At 46.0% G+C, this 20,371-nt stretch overlaps 1 protein-coding gene across 49 annotated transcripts in view; it reads left to right on the top strand.

Annotated features, from left to right (window-relative positions):
* The first annotated feature begins 6,284 nt into the window (after positions 1 to 6,284).
* The window catches only part of MAP4 (microtubule associated protein 4), a 233,577-nt gene continuing 219,490 nt past the window's right edge, over positions 6,285 to 20,371 (top strand). For 17 of the 49 annotated variants that reach the window (XM_055382269.2, XM_055382280.2, XM_055382253.2 and 14 more), the window contains exon 1: positions 6,291 to 6,753. The gene's annotated coding sequence lies outside the window, so the exon portion shown is untranslated. Of the gene's footprint in view, positions 6,754 to 20,371 lie in introns of all 49 variants that reach the window. The other 32 variants (XM_063703775.1, XM_063703778.1, XM_063703771.1 and 29 more) reach the window with 5 other exon arrangements.

Genomic DNA, 20,371 nt, shown 5'->3' with positions numbered 1-20,371 from the left:
ATCTCCTATAGTCATATTTTGGGGTGGGGTGCCCTGAGGCCCATCAGTGATCTTAGGTACACAACTTCACATCCCTAAATCTGTTTCCTCAACTTCAAAATGTGGATAGTAATACTAACTCAGATTATCTCAGAGTCATAGAAAGCCTAACCTCTCATACCAGAGAGCAAAGCACTTCACAACAAGCAAAGTGCTATCACAGTGAAAGAAGAAAATTAGAAGCTATAATTCAGTCTTAGAATGCCAGGGCTTGAAGGGCCCTTTGACAGTCTGCCACCCTCTTATTTCATAAATGATGCATTTGAAGCCCCAAGAGGGGAAATCACATAGCATGTTTAGGGGTTAGGGGCAGAGGTGGGCATGGTACTCCAGTATTTTTAGAGTAGAAACAACCCCTTCCCTCCTTTGTGCTCCGCCTAGGTGTAGGTATATAAAATTAACCAAAGGAAGAGGGCCCAGGCACGGTGGCTCATGCCTGTAATCCCAGCACTTTGGGAGGCCGAGGCAGGTGGATCACCTGAGGTCAGGAGTTTGAGACCAGCCTGGTCAACATGGTGAAACCCCATCTCTCAGAAAAAGAAAAAAAAAATTAACCAAAGGAAGAGAAAATAAGGATCTAGCTAGAGGGACTTTGTGTTCAGGGAATGCCCCAAAGGTGTTACATTCACTCAAAGGAGACGGGCCCTTGTAATTAGTCCTGAGGTCACAGGAACAAGGGAACACTGGGTGAACCTTGAAAGAAGTAGTCATAGAGGAAAGAAGTGCCATATTACACACTATACAGCATGAATGATGAATGAGACCAAAGAAAGTAAGAGGTGAAAGAGACCATCACCATCTTGTTCTACTTCCCCTGGTAGAGATGAGGAACCTGAGGCCCAGAGATGGGAAATGGCTTGCCCAAGGCCACATAGCTTGTTCCTGGCAGAGCTGGGACTTTAATGGGGTTTCTCAACTCGTAGTCCAGGACTTTTACTCCATATATCAGTTGAGATTGCATTTAGCTGCAAATGACAGATACTAATGGTGGCTTACATCAATAAGGGTTTATTGGCCAACGATGGCTTTAAGAGATAGGGGTTTTGGCCAGGCGTGGTGGCTCACGTCTGTAATCCCAGCACTTTGGGAGGCTGAGGCAGGCAGATCATCTGAGGTCAGGAGTTAGAGACCAGCCTGACCAACATGGAGAAACGTCGTCTCTCCTAAAAATACAAAATTAGCTGGGTGTGGTGGTGCATGCCTGTAATCCCAGCTGCTCGGGAGGCTGAGGCAGGAGAATGGCTTGAACCTGGGAGGCAGAGGTTTCGGTGAGCTGAGATCACGCCATTGCACTCCAGCCTGGGCAACGAGAGTGAAACTCCGTCTCAAAAAAAAAAAAAAGATAGGGGTTCATTTTGATCACTTTACAGGAAATCAAAGATTAAGGTAGCTAGCCAGGTGTGGGGTATGGTGGCTCACACCTGTATACCAGCTAGTCAAGAGGCTGAGGTAGGAGGATCTCTGAGCCCAGGAGTTTGAGACCATCTTGCGCAACATAGCGAGACCCCATTTCTTTTGTTTTTTTGTTCTTTGTTTTTTTGAGATGGAGTCTTGCTCTGCCGCCCAGGCTGGAGTGCAGTGGCGTGATCTTGGGTCAATGCAAACTCCGCCTCCTGGGTTCAAGTGATTCTCCTGCCTCAGCCTCCCGAGTAGCTGGGATTACAGGCACCTGCCACTGTGCTCGGCTAATTTTTGTATTTTTAGTAGAGATGGGGTTTCACCATCTTGGCCAGGCTGGGCGAGACCCCATTTCTTTTTTCTTTTGGAGATGGAGTTTCACTCTTGCTGCCCAGGATGGAGTGCAGTGGCACCATCTTGGCTCATCGCAACCGCTGTCTCCCAGGTTCAAGCGATTCTCCTGCTTCAGCCTCCTGAGTAGCTGGGATTACAGGCACCTGCCACCACGCCCGGTTAATTTTTCTATTTTTAGTAGAGATGGGGTTTCACCATGTTGGCCAGGCTGGTCTCAAACTCCTGACCTCAGGTGATCCACCCACCTCGGCCTCCCAAAGTGCTGGGATTACAGGCGTGAGCCACCGCACCTGGCCAGTGTTCTGGCTTTTGCCCATTCTATTTAGTAGGTGTGTTGTGGTATCTCATTTTTGTAGGGTTTTTCTTTTCTATCTCGTTTTCTTATTGATTATTGGTATATATGCTGTTATGCCTTTTTGTATATTAACTTTGTACCCAGTAACCTTGCTGAACTCTTTTTATTTTTGAGATGGAGTTTCAATCTTGTCGCCCAGGCTGTAGCGTAATGGCGCGATGTTGGCTCACTGCAACCTCCGCCTCCCAGGTTCAAGTGATTTTCCTGCCTCAGCCTCCTGAGTAGCTAGGATTACAGGCTTAAGCCACCACACCTGGCTAATTTTTGTATTTTTAGTAGAGATGGGGTTTTACCATGTTGGTCAGGCTGGTCTCGAACCCCTGACCTCGACCTCCCAAAGTGCTGGGATTACAGGTATGAGCCACCATGCCTGGCCATGAACTCTTTTATTAGTCTTTCAAATTTTCGATGTGGAAAATCACATCTTTTTTTTTCTTTTTTTTGAGATGGGGTCTCACTCCGTCACCCAAGCTGGAGCGCAGTGGTATGATCATGGTTCACTGTAGTCTCAACCTCCCCAGGCTCAGGTGATCCTCCCACCACAGCCTCCCACGTAGCTGGCACTATAGGTGCCCACCACCATCCCAGCTAATTTTTTTTTTTTTTTTGTATTTTTTGTAGAGACAGGGTTTCACTATGTTGCCCAGGCTGGTCTCAAACTTCTGAACTCAAGCAATCCTCCCGCCTTGGCCTCCCAAAGTGCTGGGATTACAGGCGTGTGCCACTATGCCTGGTAGAAAATCATATTAATCATACATTAGCATAGGCAGAGGAAACAATATAAGGAGGGCCTTGACGAAAGAAAGTTCAAGAAACAGAGAAGGCAGATGATACTGGGCATAGTGAGAAAAAAGGCAGATGATGAGGTAAGACAGAGGCAGGATCATTGCACGAGGTCTTGAAATACATGTTTAGGATTCTGATGCAATGAAAAGCCATTGAAGGGGTTTAGGTTAAAACTGGAGGAAAGCCTCTAAGATAAGCTATTGGATTCTGCCAATGTTTGTGTCCTGGCCTACATTTTCATCAAAATTTGGATGAATAGACATAAAGCATGCTTTTAAAGGATAACTCAAATATAATCCTGAGATGGCTTATTGTGAACTTGTAAAGTCTCAAGAATACATCCTAAGACATGAGACTGAGTGCTTGCTAAGATCCTTTCCAACTTTGAGATGTTGAGGTTCTATGCTTTTCTTGTTTTTCTTTCTTTTTTATTACTGCTGCTTGTGAAGCAGGGCAATCCCATAGGCAGTATGCCCAGAATAGGTGGTTCTATGCTTTTCATCCTGGGCACCCTGGAACTGGAGGGAATGTTCTTTTCCACTGCAAGTGGGGAAATAGAATGAACCTGTACTTTGAGATGCAATCTGTTAGGGCAGATCCATATATATATATATATATATTTAAATTTTTAGTAGAGACGGGGTTTCACCTTGTTAGCCAGGATGGTCTTGATCTCCTGACCTCGTGATCTACCCACCTTGGCCTCCCAAAGTGCTGGGATTACAGGCATGAGCCACCTCGCCTGGCCGGGCAGATCCATATTTATACAAATAACTATCACATATATGGTAAGTGTTATAATAGACAGGCATACAAGGGATGCAGGAGGATATTATTAATGGAAGGGGATGGTACAGAAAGTTGTGATATTTGGACTGAAGCAGCAGCAAGGGGAAGGCTTGAAAGAAACTATGGCAGGATACAGGAAAAAGAAAAAGGACTGAACCAGAACAGCATGTGTCAGTGGAGCTGTTTCTGAGGCAGGAGGAAAATCTGGTAGGTATGAGGGGAAAAGGAAGGGAATAACTGAGAATCACTCCTGGGTCTCTCTCTAGCTCTACACATAACATGGTGACTGTCTTAACTTAAAGAAGGCTGCGGTCCGGGCACGGTGGCTCATGCCTGTAATCCCAGTACTTTGGGAGGCAGAGGTAGGAGGATAACTTGAGGGAATGAGTTCGAGACGAGCCTGGGCAACACAGTGAGACCCCATCTCTACAAAAAATTTAAAAAATTAGCCGAGTGTGGTGGCAGAAGCCTGAAGGCCCAGCTACTTGGGAGGCTGAGGTGGGAGGATCACTTGAGCCTGGGAGGTGGAGGCTGCAGTAAGCCATGACTGTACCACTGCACTCCAGTCTGGGCAACAGAGTGAGACCCTCCCACTGGGCTTAAGCGATCCTCCCACCTTGGCCTCCAAAATGCTGGGATTACAGCTGTGAGCCACTGCCTGGCCCTGGGGAAAAATAAATCTTAAAGAAATTTCAGACCCTTCAGCCAGGCACGGTGGCTCATCCCTGTAATCCCAGCACTTTGGGAGGCTGAGGCGGGTGAATCACGAAGTCAGGAGTTCAAGACCAGCCTGGCCAAGATGGTGAAACCCTGTCTCTACTAAAAAAACAAAAATTAGCCAGGCGTGGTGGCAGGCGCCTGTAATCCCAGCTACTTCGGAGGCTGAGGCAGAGAACTGCTCAAACCTGGGAGGCAGAGGTTGCAGTGAGCTTAGATCGTGCCACTACACTCCAGCCTGGGCGACAAAGGGAGACTCCGTCTCAAAAAAAAAACAAACAAAAACCAAAACACTTAGGGGCAGGCGTGGTAGCTCACGCCTGTAAATCCTAGCACTTTGGGAAGCCAAGGCGGGCGGATTGCCTGAGTTCAGGAATTCGAGAACAGCCTGGGCAACACGGTGACACGTCTCTACTAAAATACAAAAAATTAGCTGGGCGTGGAAGCGTGCGCCTGTAGTCCCAGCTACTCGGGAAGCTGAGGCAGGAGAATTGCTTGAACTGGGAAGGCGGAGGTTGCAGTGAGCCGAGATCGTGCCACTGCACTCCACTCTGGGCGACAGAGCAAGACTCCGTCTCAAAAAAAAAAAAACAACAAAAAAAAAACACACTTCGGACCCCAATTCACTATTCCAAAAGGAAGAAATTAAGTTGAAAGCTGAGTCATGCACAAACTGCCTTTCATTCCTAAGCAGACATACTTGACATAATACACAATTGACTATTCCCCTACCTGCTCCTTTTCTCTTGTTCCCTCCCTATTTTCCCTCCAGCCCACTTTTCCCCTTTAAATACTGAATTCCTCAAATTCATCTTTGGAGAAAGGCAGAGACCACAGACTGTTTCTGTGATTCTGTGTTTTTTCCTTTCAGGAATGTCTTTAACCTTGGCAAAATAAATTTCTAAATCAATTGAGACCTGTCTCAGATACTTCTTGGTTTACAGAAGGGATGGAAGATTCCAATACTTTTGAGTTTTCCTAGCCATCTAACTACAAAGGAGCTCAAAGCCAATTCTATTCCTGAAGTCTGGGACAGGAATATGCTGGCTACTCCAGGCAGCAGGAAGAATGATCAAAGTAACTTTAAAGCTCCCACCTGTGTGTTTTCCTACAACAGTAAGTTAAGGATTCTACAAAATCTGGGGCTTTGGAATGAAGTAATGTTAATTTCACCAGAAAAGGAAACCTATTTTTTTTATTTGAGACAGGGTCTCACTCAGTTGCCCAGGCTGGAGTGCAGTGGTGCGATCTCAGCTCACTGCAACCTCCGCCTCCCGGGTTCAAGCAATTCTCCTGCCTCACGTTCCGAAGTAGCTGGGATTACAGGCACTTGCCACCACGCCCAGCTAATTTTTGTATTTTTAGTAGAGACGAAGTTTCACCATGTTGGTCAGGGTGGTCTCGAACGCCGGTCTGGAAGGCCTCGGCCTTCCAGAGTGCTGGGATTACAGGCGTGAGCCACCGCGGCCGGCCTCAATATTTCTTAGTTAACCAAATATACCCCAACTGTCATCAATTGTGTTATAATTAATTATCCCACTTGTAACCATTTAAAAATTATAGATGAGTTTTTTTTTTTTTTCGGTACTAAGTCTTGGAAATTTGGTGTGTATTGTACACTTACAGCACATCTCAACTTGGGCCAGCCACGTTTCAGAGCTCACCAGCCACATGCGGCTCGCGGAAGCGGAGCCCCGCCGAGGACCTGTGGCGTCCTCCCGCTCCTCTAAGGGTTCCTTCCAGAGCCCAGATGGCCCGCGACCTAGGCCCCGCCCCGCGCCCCTCCCAGGTTACATCACAGAGCCCACAGGCCCCACCCGCTGGTGGCCCGGTCCGCGTGTGCGCCGACTCTCGCACTCTCCTCGCTCCAGGCGCCCAGACTCTGAGACAGAGCGACGGCCATCATAGAACAGCGGAGGCAGTCGATCGGCCTGCCGTCCGCTTCGGCATTCGCAGGCCGCAGGCGGGAGGCTAGAGCCCCCAGGCGCACCTCGCCCCAACCGCCCGCGGCTCGGGCAGCTCTGGAGAGAGGTCGTGGCGGCAGGGCCAGCACCCATTGGTCCGCCACAGCCCTCCGCCCTCCCCCTCGCCACGCTTATTGGCCGGAGCGGCGGCGCCCGCCGGGTAGGCGGTGGCGGCGTCCCTCCCTTGCGCCGGCCCTCAAGAGGCGACGAGGAAGTGGCCGCCTCCCTGCGCCCCGCCCCTCCGGCTAGCTTGCTGGCTCCCGGCTCCTCCCGACGTCTCCTAGCTCCTCACGGCTCTTCCCGGCGCTCTCCTGGCTCCCTTCTGCTCCAGCTCCGTCTCGGCGGCGGCGGGTAGGTGCAGCCGCAGGCGGGGTCCGATTGGAGGGGCGGCCTCCTCACTGTCCCGGGGCTGCCCGAGCCTTGCCCTGCGGCAGCTGGGTACCCCACGGGGCCCGCCCGAGGCGTGGAAGGGCGGTGGCCGCCGGCCTGCGAGACGCGGGGGCGTCCGAGGGAGGGGGCCAGGCGGGGGGCTGGCGGCTTTGACCTTCGGAGTCTTTGAGGCGCGATCTAGGGGGGTCTTTGGAGTGAGGGGGGCTGAGAGGTCCAGCTTTTGAGGGTCGGGGCGGTGGGGCCGAGCGACATGCCGTGGGCTCTGGATGGGGCTGAGCCGCGGAGCGAGGGTCGGCCGCAGTCTGGGGCCCTGGGTGGGGTTCGGAGGTGTAGGAGAACTCAGGGGTCGTTTTCTGAGGCTTTGTGGGGGTCAGTTGATGTGAGGCTGAGGTGAGCCTTAGTATGTCCAGTCAGGGATTATGGGTGGGGCTGAGGGGTGGTCTGGAGAACCGGGCCCTAGGCGGGGCTCTTCCCCCTTGCAAAGGCCCCGGCACTGTGTGGGGACTAAAGCGTGTGTCTGGCAGTGGGAGTGCGAAGGGGTCACATTAGGGTGGGGGTGGGGAGGGTACAGGGACTAGGAGGGGCAGTTGGAAACATTACCCAGAACAGAGATTGTGATTTAGCACATGGAACAAGTTCTCCGCCGGTGTGAGTTAGATCCCTTTGGTGAAATTGTCCTGTGGAGGAGTTGTGAGGGTTTTGCTCACTTCCAGGAACGGGTAAATTAAATGCATTTGCTGCTTTGGGGAAGAGGCAGTGATTGATTACCTTTAGGTTTGTGCTTTAGGACCCAAACTCGGATGAAATACGTGTTCCTCGCGAAGGTTAGTGTTACCCAGCTTTCTACTGGAAACCCCCTTTTCTCCTTTGCCTTCTCTGGTCCTGTTACAGTATTGCTCCCCAGGGCCTCTCGATTCTCTCTCCCTGGTTGCATAGCATTGCAGTGTTTCTTGCAGTGTGTGTGTGTGTGCGCGCGCGCGCGTTCGTGTGTTTGTGTGTGTGTGTGCGCGCGCGCGTCTCCCGCCCATTTCCCTGCTGCTGTGCTTTTGGCAACTGCCTCTGCTCTTTCCCAGGGATGGTTGTGGCATTGCATCAGGGGATATTTGTGCTTGTAATTTGCTCACTCAGCCCAGGAGGAGGGTGAATAGTATGCTGTAGAGATGGGGGGCGGGGGCAGGGTGCCGTCAGCTTGGCTGGGTAGACAGAGAAATGGGTGTGGTGAGGGAATACAGCTGCTCTAGGCCTTTGGGGTAACACTGCCCAGTCATCAGCCCAAAGAGATTCAAAGAGCACCACCAGCAGCTATTTTTATAAATCAATCCTGAATCCAAGCTGAGCACACGGATTTAGAGTGAACAGTTGTCATGCTCTATTACAAGCTGGGTGTTTGGTAGACAACATTAAAGTTGCTAAGCAGGAGACTCCCATCTGTACTGTGCAGTGTGTACTTTACTTGTAACTTTTAAACTTTGCTTTTCTCAACTCCAAAGATTGGGACATCTCTCTTCAGGCTGTGTCTTTTAAATTAACGTAGTTTGCTGATCCGTACTACTACTTTTCAAATGAAATGTTTTCACCTCAGTTACACACTTCCTTTCAAATTTGGCTTCAGAATAATAAAGCTGTCACTTTTTGAGCACTTGCCATCTCCCAGGCACTAGCTATGTTTGTTAACAGATGAGGAAATTGAGACTGATAGGAAGAAGAGGTCACACAGATAGTTAAGTGGCAAAAATGGTATCCAACCATACCAAGGTCTCTCCAGCCCCCACATAGTAGTTCAGAAACTTCAGAATTTTGGTTTACATTGGGATGATTCAAGTGCTTGAGAATTTATTCATGCAAAGTAAACAAACTCACCAGAGACTGATAAACCAGATACCAGTTAATGCATGTTGGAAGTATTAAGTGCCGTGTGCACAATTGGATTTAATTGTCCACTGACCAGGACACCTCCATTGTTCTGGGCTGCCTAATCAGTAATAAAAAGGTAGTTGATTATGGAATTGGAAAGGCACTAGATATTCTTAGTGGGTATTTTTTAAATTTAAATTTTATTTATTTATTTATTTTTGAAACAGGGTCTCGCTCTGTCGCCCAGGCTGGACAGTGGCAGGATCTCGGCTCACTGCAGCCTCCACCTCCGGAGTTCAAGCAGTTCTCCTGCCACAGCCTCCGGAGTAGCTGGGATTATAGGCATGTGCCACCACACTCGGCTGATTTTTGTATTTTTAGTAGAGACGGGGTTTCGCCACGTTGGCCAGACTGGTCTCAAACTCCTGACCTCAAGTGATCTGCCTGCTTTGGCCTCCCAAAGTGCTGGGATTACAGGTGCAAGCCACCATGCCCGGCCATTTATTTTTATTTTATTCTATTTTATTTTTTAAGATGGAGTCTCGCTGTGTCATCCAGGCTGGAGTGCGGTGGCATGATCTTGGCTCACTGCAACCTCTGCCTCCCGGGTTCAAGTGATTCTCCTGCCTCAGCTTCCTGGTAGCTGGGATTATAGGCACCCACCACCACGCCTGGCTAATTTGTGTGTGTGTGTGTGTGTGTGTGTATACGTGCACACACATACATATATACATACACATATACATATATATACACAAATACATACATACACACACACATGTATATATATATTTTTGAGATGGAGTCTTACTCTGTTGCCCAGGCTGGAGTGCAGTGACGCGATCTCAGCTCACTGCAACCTCCGCCTCCTGGGTTCAAGTGATTCTCCTGCCTCAGCCTCCCTAGTGGCTGGAACTACAGGCACGTGCCACCACACCTGGCTAATTTTTTGTATTTTTAGTAGAGACAGGGTTTCACTGTGTTAGGGTGGTCTCTATCTCCTGACCTCGTGTTCCGCCTGCCTCGGCCTCCCAAAGTCCTGGATTACAGGCGTGAGCCACCGCACCTGGCTAATTTTTGAATTTTTAGTAAAGATGGGGTTTCACCATGTTGGCCAGGCTGGTCTTGAACTCCTGACCTCAGATGATCCACCTGCCTTGGCCTCCCAGAGTGTTGGGATTACAGGCATGAGCCATCACGCCTGGCCTTACGGGTATTTTAATCAAGGAACAAAAGTCTAGTGAGTCTCCCTTTCCCCAATGTAAAAACACACATACAGTGCTGGAGGATGTCTTAACACATTTTCCTACTCTGTCTCACTTGTTTTTTAAGTAGTCTCTTCAAATATTTGTCATTCCAGCATCCCTTTGTTAAAATTTTCAAATTTACAAATACATTTATATTACCTTTTAAAAAGTCATTTTCCATTGTTTGCTGACAGTGAAGGAAGCACCTGGATTTTCTTATATATAGGCGGCTTAGCTTTATTCAGAGAGTAGATTCTTCCTAATCTCGTAGTGTCTTGTTCTTCCTAATCTCATGGTGTCTTGTTCTTTCCTAATCTTGTTTCTGAATTTGGTGATCAATCCTTTGGCTCTGTAAACTTTTGCTCTTGACAGTTAGTTTTTGGAATCACTTTTTTTTTTTTTTTTTTTTTTAAAAGATTAAGCGTGAGTAGTTGCTATGTAGCTTTTAGATTTCCTTAAGATGTGAGAAAATCTGAGAGGAACATTTTGACCCAGTGGAAGGCATCTTGGCAGTTCATGTATATAGTCAATTTGAAAAGGAAACCAAGTAAGTATCACTGATTTCACTTTGTCTTTCTAAACAGCACTTTTAGAACCAGGTTATTGTAGACTTATTGCTAGGAGTGAGTGGGTTGAGAACAATTAAGGTTAAGAAGGGGGATGGTAGGGCTGGGTGGCTCATGCCTGTAATTCCAGCACTTTGGGAGCCTGAGGTGGAGGATTGCTTGAGGCCAGAAGTTTGATACCAGCCTGGATAACGTAGTGAGACCCTGTCTCCATTAAAAAAAAACAAAAACAACTTAGTCGGTCCCCAGATAATTTTAGTGTACAGCAAAACAACAAAAACAACAACAACAAACTTAGCTAGGTGTGGTGGCATGTGTCTATAGTCCCAGCTACTCTGGAGGCTGGGGTGGGAGGATCACTGGAGCCCAGGAGTTCAAGGCTCCAGTGATATGATTGTGCCACTGCACTTCAGCCTTGCTGAAAGAGCCAGACCTGCTCACCCCTGTAAAAAAAAAAAAAAAAAAAGGGGGTAATAAAGCACACTGATACATATAGGGGATCATATTCATCATACTCATCTACCGTTTTAGAGCTCCTAGGCCAGTCTTTAAATGCAGACCTTATGGTGAACTATTTTGGATGTCATTAACATTTTAAGGTTGAAAGTCAACACAATTACTTTCGTGATTCTTTTTCCTTTTTTTTTTTTTTTTCAGAGATGAGATCTTGTTCTGTCAGCGCTGGGGGAGATCATAGCTCACTGCAGCCTTGAACTTCTGGCCTCAAGTGATCCTCCTGCCTCAGCCTCCCCAGTAGTTCAGACTGTGTATGTGCACCATCACACCTGGCTAACTTTTGTGATTCTTGTTCTTATTCTCTTTTTTTTTTTTTTTTTTTTTTTGAGACTGAGTCTCGCTGTATTCCCAGGCTGGAGTACAGTGGTGCGATCTCAGCTCACCACAACCTCCACCTCCCGGGTTCAAGCAATTCTCCTGCCTCAGCCTCCTGAGTAGCTGGGATTACAGGCACTCCTGCTGCGACCAGCTATTGTGATTATTTATAGGTTAAAAAAGTTAATCTTCTTGGCTTGGGCATGATGGCTCACGCCTGTAATCCCAGCACTTTGGGAGGCCGAGGCAGGGGGATCACTTGAGGTCAGGAGTTCGAGACCAGCGTGGCCAACATGGTGAAACCCTGTCTCTACTAAAATACAAAAATTAGCTGGCATGGTGGCAAGCGCCTGTAATCCCAGCTACTCGCGAGGCTGAGACAGGAGAATTGCTTGAATCTGGGAGGCACAGGTTGCAGGGAGCCAAGATCACGCCACTGCACTCCAGCCTGGGCGACAAGAGTGGAACTCCATCTCAAAAAAAAAAAAGTTAATCTTACTGTAAACTAATATTTTATTAGTTTGCATATATTTAAATATGTTTAAAAATTTATTTATGCTGGGTGCGGTGGCTCATGCCTGTAATCCCAGCACTTTGGGAGGCTGAGGTGGGCAGATCAAGAGGTCAGGAGTTCGAGACCAGCCTGGCCAACATGGTGAAAACCCCGTCTCTACTAAAAATACAAAAATTAGCTGGGCCTGGTGTCGGGCGCCTGTAATCCCAGCTACTCGGGAAGCTGAGGCAGGAGAATCACTTGAACCCGGGAGGCGGAGGTTGCAGTGAGCCGAGACTGCACCATTGCACTCCAGCCTGGGCTACAGCGAGACTGTCTCAAAAAATAAATTTTTTTATTTATAACTTTCCTCACTTCTTTTTATATGGAAAATAGTTTAAAACTCCTTTTAAATAATTTCAGGTTTACAGACGAGTTATAGAGGTAGTACAGACTTTCTATATACATTCTGTATTCATTCCATTTCTCTTAGCGTTAACATTTTATATAACCTGATACCCTTATCAAAATTAAGAAATTAGCATTAGTGGAATATTATTGAGCAAACTACAGACTTTCCTCTGATTTTCCTGTGTTTTCCACTGATGTCCTTTTCCTGTTACAGGATCCAGTCCATGATACCACATTGCATTTAGATGTCACAATTCTTTAGTTTCTTCCAATAGGTGACAGTTTCTTAGTCTCTCCTTCCCTGTCTTTCCTTGACACCTTTAAAGATGAGTGGTCATGCATTTTAGAGTGGTTCTCATTTTGGGTTTTCTGGTGCTTTCTCATGATTAGCCTGAGGTTATGCATTTTGGGGAAAAATACCATAGAGATGGTTTACCCTTCTTGTCACATCATATCTGGGAATACCTGATATCAACATGACTCGTTACTGATTAACTTTTTTTTTTTTTTTTTTTTTTGAGACAAAGTCTTGCTCTGTCGCCCAGGCTGGAGTGCAGTAGCATGATCTTGGCTCACGGCAATCTCTGCCTACCCAATTCAAGTGATTTTTGTGCCTTAGCCTCCCAAGTAGCTGGGACTACAGGCACGTGCCACCACACCTAATTTTTGTATTTTTAGTAAAGGCAGGGTTTTGCCATGTTGCCCAGGCTGGTCTTGAACTCCTGGCCTCATGCAGTCCACCGGCCTCATCCTCCGAAAATGCTAGGATAGCAGGCATGAGCCATTGTGCCTTGTTAACTTTGATAACTTGATTAAAGTGATGTTCTGCACTGTAAAGTGACTGTTTTTCTGCTTTTTAATTTTACTTGATAGAACCTAGAAATGAGTCACCAAGTCATATCCATATTCTGGGGGAAGGGAATTAAGCTCCAACCCCTGAAGGGAGGAGTATCAAAGAATTTGTGGGCATGTTAAAATTCCTAAAGTAATTAGTTAATATTTTGGGGAAGATAACTGTGAGGTTATACAGAATCTGATTTCTCCTTAAAAATTTCCTCTACTTATTTTAGCATTCATTAGTGAATCTTGCCTGCAGCAGCGTTGATTATATTATTCTGTTGGTTTTCTATTTTTCTAATTCTTTCTACTTTTATGATTTGGAATCCTTTTGTAAGGAAGATTTATGCCTCCCCCATTTATTTATTAAATCATTTATGTCAACCTGGACCCAGGAATATTTTTTTCTTTGCTTATAATCCAGTACTATATTTTGTTGCTCAAGTTGTTCCAGCTTTGGCCATTCTAACATTGGCACCTATGTTCTTTTGAAATACCTTTCCCTACCTTTCTTTGTCTTTTAGCACTTTTGTACTTCCTGGCACTGTAAGATGCCCCAGTCTCATCTTATACTTTACCTGCCCCAACCCTAAAATCAGCCATTTCTCCAAGGTGTCCTGGTTCCTTCTGTTGGAGAAGAGTATTTAGAAACCACTATCTGGTTTCTAAATGAGCTTGATACACTCATTACTGCTAGGGTATCACTGCTTCTAGGCCCTCTCAGGGGATAGTTAGGAAGTAATATATATATATACTGACCCACACATATCTTTGTTTACTTCCGTATCTGTCTGTATATAAATATAAACATGAGTTTATACTGATATCTCTGATGCTGATCCAGCACCACAGAGTTCATTCTAGCATTCTCTTCCTTGCTTCTTTCTCTGAAAGTGAGAAATTTGGCTGATTTAATGAATAATACATGCTAATTTTTTCAACTCTAATATATATATGAAGTAAAAAATAGTCTTAATTGTCATATAAAGTAAATTTCCAAAGCATTTTGCAGTTGTTAACTAATTTAAATTATAATCCTATAATATTGGTATTTTAAATTACTGTTTTTCAGCTCAGGTAGAGAGATGAAATCATTTACCCTTGGCCAAACAGGAAGTGAGTGACTGTATCTAGAATTGAAGATTTATTATTTATTTATTTATTTATTTTATTTATTTTTTTTTTTGAGATGGAGTCTCACTGTTTCCCAGGCTTGGAGTTCAGTGGCGCAATCTCGGCTCACTGCAAGCTGCGCCTCCGGGGTTCACACCATTCTCCTGCCTCAGCCTCCTGAGTAGCTGGGACTACAGGCGCCTGCCACCACGCCCGGCTAATGTTTTTTCTGTTTTTTGAGATGGAGTCTCACTCTGTCACCTGGGCTGGAGTGCAGTGGAATGATCTCGGCTCACTGAAAGTTCTGCCTCCCGGGTTCACGCCATTCTCCTGCCTCAGCCTCCCTAGTAGCTGGGACTACAGGAGCCCGCCACCGTGCCTGGTTAATTTTTTGTATTTTTAGTAGAGACGGGGTTTCACCATGTTAGCCAGGATGGTCTCTATCTCCTGACTTCGTGATCTGCCCACCTTGGCTTCCCAAAGTGCTCAGATTACAGGCGTGAGCCATGGCGCCCGGCCAACCAGCTAATTTTTTGTATTTTTTTAGTAGAGACAGGGTTTCCCCATGTTAGCCAGGATGGTCTCGATCTCCTGACCTCGTGATCCGCCTGCCTCAGCCTCCCAAAGTGCTGCGATTACAGGCTTGAGCCACTGCACCCGGCCTATTTATTTATTTTTTAAGAGACAGAGTCTTGCTATGTTGCTCAGGCCGGTCTTGAATTCCTGGCCTCAAGCAATCCTCCTACCTCAGCCTCCCAAAGTTCTGGGATTATAGATGTGAGCCACTGTTCCTGGCCAAATGACCTATTCTCACTCCCAGTGCTATACTTGATCCTAAGGAAAGCAGTCTCATTATCTTGACTAACAAATCAACCTTTGTCTTCTTGATGGGATTGTTCCTTTTAATTAAAGAAGTTCCTGGTATTTAGCTTTTTAAAAAAAAATACTTTTAGCAGTATTGAGAGCAAAAACAATTCTTTTTCTGGACTTCTTCCTCCTCGTAGAATCATAGAAGAGATTTAGAGATAATCTAGACAAATGTTTCACATAATAGGTGATTCCTCCAGTTCTCTATGCAGGTATTTCCCAAGATAAGTACTTCACAGCTGGTTGCTACCAATTCCAGGTTTGCAGATTTGTCATTTTAGAAAGATTTTCCGGATAATGATTGTAGATCTGCCTCCCTGCAGTTTCTCTTCAGTGGTCCTAATTTTTCTGTCTACAGTTATTCCCTGTAGCTCTAATCTCAACTTTGCACCTATTCAATGACAGTTATTTTGTCCCACTTTTTTCTTTTCCACACTAGTGGCTTTTCCCCCAGCTACCTCTCGTGAAATGTGCTTTCTAAGCCTTTTATTATTGTCAGAAGACAAAGTTACAACAACTTTATTTATAGATTTTTTTTTTTTTTTTTTTTTTTTTTGAGACAGAGTCTCGCTCTTTCGCCCAGGCCGGAGTGTAGTGGCACTATCTCGGCTCACTGCAAGCTCCGCCTTCCGGGTTCACGCCATGCTCCTGCCTCAGCCTCCCGAGTAGCTGCCACTGTGCCCAGCTAATTTTTTGTATTATTAGTAGAGGTGGTGTTTCACTGTGTTAGCCAGGATGGTCTCGATCTCCTGACCTCTTGATCCGCCCGCCTTGGCCTCCCAAAGTGCTGGGATTACAGGTGTGAGCCACCGCACCCGGCTTTTTTTTTCTTTTTAAGATGGAGTCTTGCTGTGTCACCCAGGCTGGAATGCAGTGGTGTGATCTCGGCTCACTGCAACCTCTGCCTCCTGGGTTCAGGACATCCTCCTGCCTCAGCCTCCCAAGTAGTTGGGAGTACAGGTGTGCACCACCAGGCCCCAGCTAATTTTTGTATTTTTAGTAGAGGTGGGGTTTTGCCATATTGACCAGGCTGGTCTTGAACTCCTGACCTCAAGTGATCCGCCCACCTTGGCCTGCCAAAGTGCTGGGATTACAGACGTGAGCCACTGCACCCAGCTCCAGCCTTGAAATTCTTAATCAGATATAGGTTGAGTATCCATTATTTGAAATATGAGACCAGAATTGTTCATATTTTGGATTTTTTGGATTTTGGAATATCTGTAGTATACAGATATTCCAAAATGCTCTCTAGTGAGCATTTCCTTTGACATCAAAAAGTTTTAGATTTTGGAGCATTTCAGATTTCGGATTTTTGTGTGTTTTCTGAGACAGGGTCTCGCTCTGTTGCCAGAGTTTAGTGGCATAATCACAGCTCACTTCAGCCTTGAACTTCTGGGCTCAGGTGATCCTCCTGCCTCAGCCTCTTGAGTAGCTGGGATTATAGGCACATGCCACCATGCCCAGCTAATTTTTGTATTGTTTGTAGAGACAGCGTTTCACCATGTTGCCCAGGCTGGTCTCAAACTCCTAGGCTCAAGTGATCTTTTCACCTCAGCCTCCTAACATGCTGGGGATTTCATGCATGAGCCACTACACCCAGCCCAGGTTTGAGATTTTTGGATTTGGGATGCTCAGCATATAATTCACTTGGGTTAGCCCACTTTCCCTTTTAGGAATAGAAATCCACTAGTAGGACTCTGGAGAGCTCTCAGTCATTTTCTTATGGGAAGAACATATTTTTATTGAAATAATTTAAATTTGGGCAGTGAGTGTGTTGCTTTGGGTGACAAGTGATTTCTGAGTTTAGGAAGGATTGGGAACAGAGAAAGTGGGGGATAAGGCAGATTTACAGGCTTGGTTCTCTACATATCAGCTCAAGTTTCACCTTTAGAAGGTCATTCACGGCCCCTTTCTACCCTACTCTTCTTTGATGTTTTCCCCAATGTATATCTTTGGGCATATGTCATTCCACATTTAAAAAAGTTGATACATAATTCACATATCGTAAAACTCACCATTTTAAAGCATACAATTTGGGGTAGGCATGGTAGCTCATGCCTGTAATCCCAGCACTTTGGGAGGCTGAGGTAGGAGGATTGCTTGAGCCCAGGAGTTTGAGACCAGCATGAGCAACATAGCATGGCAACCCTGTCTCTACCAAAAAAAAAAATTAGCCAGGCATGGTGGTGCACACTTGTAGTCCCAGACTCTTGGGAGGCTGAGGTGGGAGGATCATTCACTTGAGACAAAGAATTTGAGATTGCAGTGAGCCGTGATCGTGCACTCTAGCCTGGGCCACAGAGCAAGACCCTGTCAAAACAAAACAAAACAAAATCATAGAATTCAGTGGTTTTTGGTGTATTCACAATGTTGTGCAACTACCACCATTATCTAAGTCCAGAACATTTTCATTACCCCCAAAAGAAACCTCATACCCATTAGCAGTCTCTTCCATTCCCTTCATTCACCCAGCCTCTGGAAACCACTAATCATCTTCCTGTCTGTTCTGGACATTCCATATTAATGGAATCATACAATAAATGGCCTTTCTGTGTTTGGCTTCTTTCATTTAGCATAATGCTTTTAGGTTCATCCATGTTGTAGCATGTATCATTTCATTCATTTTTATGGCTGAATAATATTACATTGCATGGATATAATGCATTTGGTTTATGCATTCATCCATTGATGAACATTTGGGTTGCATTTTTTAGCTACTATGAATAATGCTCTGTGAAGATTGATATGTTTTTATATGGACATTTATTTTTGTCTAAATACCTAGAAGGAGAATTGCTTGGTTATGTGTTAATTATGTTTAACCTTTTAAAAAATTATTTATTGCCAGGCGTGGTGGCACATGCCTGTAATCCTAGCATTTTGGAAGGCTGAGGAGGGTGGACTGCTTGAGCCCAGCAATTCAAGACCAGCCTGGGGCAGGCAATATGGTGAGACCCTGTCTCTATAAAAAAAAAAAATTAAAACCAGAAAATTATTTTTTTCTTTTCTTTCTTTCTTTTTTTTTTTTGAGACTGAGTTTTGTTCTTGTTGCCCAGGCTGGAGTGCAATGGCACGATCTCAGCTCACGACAACCTCCGCCTCCCGGGTTCAAGTGATTCGATTCTCCTGCCTCAGCCTCCTGAGTAGCTGGGATTACAGGCATGTGCCACCACGCCCGGCTAATTTTGTATTTTTAGTAGAGTGGGGTTTCTCCATGTTGGTGAGGCTGGGCTCTAACTCCCAACCTCAGGTGTTCTGCCCGCCTCGGCCTCCCAAAGTGCTGGGATTACAGGCGTGAGCCACCGTGCCCGGCTTTCTTTTCTTTTTTGAGACAAGATCTTGCTCTGTCACTCAGGCTAGAGTGCAGTGGTGCGATCATGATTCACTGCAGCCTTGACCTCCAGGGCTCAGGTGATTCTTCCACCTCAGCCTCCTGGATAGCTGGCATTGTAGGTGTGTGCCACCACACCTGGATAATTAAAAAAAAAAATTTTAATTAGAGATGGAGTCTCCTTATATTGCCCAGTGAACTCCTGGGCTGAAGCAATCCTCTTGCTTGGCCACCCAAAGTGCTGGGATTACAGGTGTGAGCCACCATGCCTGACTGATAGCATCTTTTGAAACACAAAAGTTTTAAATTTTGATGAAGTCCAGTTTATCTAGTCTTTTCTTGGTTGCTTGTGCTATAGGTGTCACATCTAAGAAACAATTGCCTAATTTAAGGTGATAAAGATTTCTCTTTCTTTTGTTTGTTTTTTTCATTCGTTTGTTCTTTCGTTCGTTCGTTCTTTCTTCTTTCCGAGACAGGGTCTCTGTCTTTTGTCCAGGCTGGAGTGCAGTGGCATGATCTCTGCCCACTGCAGCCTCCACCTCTCAGGCTCAAGCTATCCTTCCACCTCAGTCTCCTGAGTAGGTAGGACTACAGGTGTGCACCATGATGCTTGGCTAATTTTGGTAACCTTTTTTTTTTTTTTTTTTTTTTAAGATGGAGTCTCGTTCTGTCGCCCAGGCTGGAGTGCAGTGGCGTGATCTCTGCTCACTGTAAGCTCCACCTCCCGGGTTCATGCAATTCTCCTGCCTCAGCCTCCCAAGTAGCTGGGACTACAGGTGCCCACCACCATGCCCGGCTAATTTTTTTTTTTTGTATTTTTAGTAGAGATGAAGTTTCACCATGTTAGCCAGAATGGTCTTGATCTCCTGACCTCATGATCTGCCCACCTCGGGCTCCCAAAGTGCTAGGATTACAGGCATGAGCCACTGCGCCCGGCTGAGATGTGGTCTTATTATGTTGTCCAGGCTGATCTCGAACTCCTGGGCTCAAGTGATCCGCTTTCCTTGCCTCCCAAAATGCTGGGATTATAGGTGTAATTTATGTTTCTTTAAATAATTTTATAGTTTTAGCTGTTATATTTAGTTTTTTTAATCAATTTCAAATTAATTTTTATACATGATGTGTGAGGTAGGAATCCAAAATCTTTTTCTTTCTTTCTTTTTTTTTTTTTTTGAGATGGAGTTTCACTCTGTCGCCCAGGCTGAAGTGCAATGACGTGATCTCGGCTCACTGCAGCCTCCACCTCCCGGGTTCAAGCGATTCTCCTGCCTCAGCCTCCCAAGTAGCTGGGATTACAGGCGCCCGCCACCACACCCAGCTAATTTTTGTATTTTTAGTAGAGACTGGGGTTTCACCATGTTGGCCAGGCTGGTCTCGAACTCCTGACCTTGGGTGATTCACCTGCTTTAGCCTCCCAAAGTGCTGGGATTACAGGCGTGAACCACTGCGCCCGGCCCAAAATCTTTTTCATTTGTTTTTTTTTGGTGTGTGGATATCTAGTTGTCCTTGAACCAGTTGTTGAAAAGACTTTTCTTTTTCCATTGAATTGTGTATCATTTTAGCATCCATGTTTCGAGTCAATTGACCATAGAGGTGTGGGCTTATTTCTGGACTTTCTTTTTTTTGAGACAGAGTCTTGCTCCGTTGCCCAGGCTGGAGTGCAGTGGCATGATCTCAGCTCACTGCAACCTCTGCCTTCCAGGTTCAAGCAATTCTCCTGCCTCCGCCTCCTGAGTAGCTGGGATTACAGGCGTGCGCCACCACACCCAGCTAATTTTTATATTTTTAGTAGAGACGGGGTTTCACCATTTTGCTCAGATGGGTCTTGAACTCCTGACCTCAAGTGATCCACCTGACTCGGCCTCCCAAAGTTCTGGGATTACAGGTGTGAGCCACCGTGCCCGGCCTGGACTTTCAATTCTATTGCATTGGGTACGTCTATGTCAGTACCATCATGCTTGCTTTCTTGTATTTTCACCCTGTGGTACTACTATCTGCTACTATCTGCATAAATATGCTGTCTTGATTA

This window comes from Gorilla gorilla, chromosome 2, assembly GCF_029281585.2.
Source record: "Gorilla gorilla gorilla isolate KB3781 chromosome 2, NHGRI_mGorGor1-v2.1_pri, whole genome shotgun sequence".
NCBI classification, from domain to species: domain Eukaryota; kingdom Metazoa; phylum Chordata; class Mammalia; order Primates; family Hominidae; genus Gorilla; species Gorilla gorilla.
This window is presented reverse-complemented; position numbering and strand designations above follow the sequence as displayed.